The sequence below is a fragment of the Aplysia californica genome, unplaced genomic scaffold (assembly GCF_000002075.1).
Source record: "Aplysia californica isolate F4 #8 unplaced genomic scaffold, AplCal3.0 scaffold00242, whole genome shotgun sequence".
Classification (NCBI taxonomy): domain Eukaryota; kingdom Metazoa; phylum Mollusca; class Gastropoda; order Aplysiida; family Aplysiidae; genus Aplysia; species Aplysia californica.
The window spans coordinates 601,257-602,480 of record NW_004797512.1 but is presented as its reverse complement, the minus strand read 5'-3'; positions in this window follow the sequence as shown (position 1 = coordinate 602,480).

The following is a 1,224-nucleotide window of genomic DNA, read 5'->3' as shown; positions in this document are numbered from 1 at the left end:
TTTTAAGTAAAGAAAACAAGAGGTGATATTCACCTTCCACTCGCCTCCTTTTATTTATCTCATGAACCCCCATTCTTTTGCGTTTTCCTAGGACAATTTTCGGCAAAACACTGTCTAGCAACAACAGTTCGTCTTCACTCGAATCCGCTATGGCGCCAAATGCCCAAGTTCTGACCAGTCGCAAGCGCGATTTGCAATCTTTCTCTGTGTCCACCTCAACGACAAGCAAGCGCTTTCTTCACAAGCACTCGCTTTATCGCGCTCACTTTTAATATCGCGAGCAAGCGTTCCCTTTGTGCGTACCTTTACCCGAAATAGGGAAAACTGCCCAACGTGCTCTCTGACCTAGGTCACACTAGGTGCATCCACTTTCACGACCTCCTAAATAAAGCAGAAGAATCAACAGAAAGGAACAGAGCACCTTCCGGGGGCACTCGTGGTGGAGAGGTTATGGTGTCCGCCTCCCTTTCAATTGGTCCCGGATTCTAATGTGGACAGTGACTGGGAAAATTTCTTCTCTAAAATTCTTGGGCATGTAGAGTAATGGGTATGATCTTACAGCTTGTTCTTTTTTTTTTATTAGGATGAAAACATTTCCATTTATCTTGAATACAAGTCGAGATATTTGCGAATGAGGGAGGTAGGGGTCACATGTTTTCAGAGGTAAAATTAGTGAGAAAATCACCGCCAAAGTTTAGTTATTTCCTTAGCTTTAGAGTCCTCGGTAACTGAAAATCTACTTTTTTGTGCCTTTAATCAACATTTTCAAGAAACATCCATACAGAAATGAGTTCTTTAATGGGCATGAAAAGTGTTGAGCAAAAAAAATAAAAATTGATAACAATTCACAAAACTGCGGAAAAATGCAAGTTTCTTCACTTTTACTTTTATTATTTTTGACGAGAGCCTGATTCCACCACGCTGCCTCACATATAATGATTTATTTGGTTGTTGTTTGTCTCCCCCCCCCTCCCCTGTCTACCCTCACATAGTCTGTAGTATAAGAGTTAAAGTAGAGTAAGAGGTAAAAATGTATCCTGCCTCTCCTTAGGTTCTTAAAATCCTGAGAAAAAAAAACGTCGAAACTTAAGTACCATCAACGGTCTTCAACCCGCCTTTCCAAATCTGATACATACATGTACTGTTGATGTGAATGCATTCTGTTAAAAAAAATTTCAAACATTACTGCAACTTTTTGAACACTTGCAAGCAGCACCATATTTT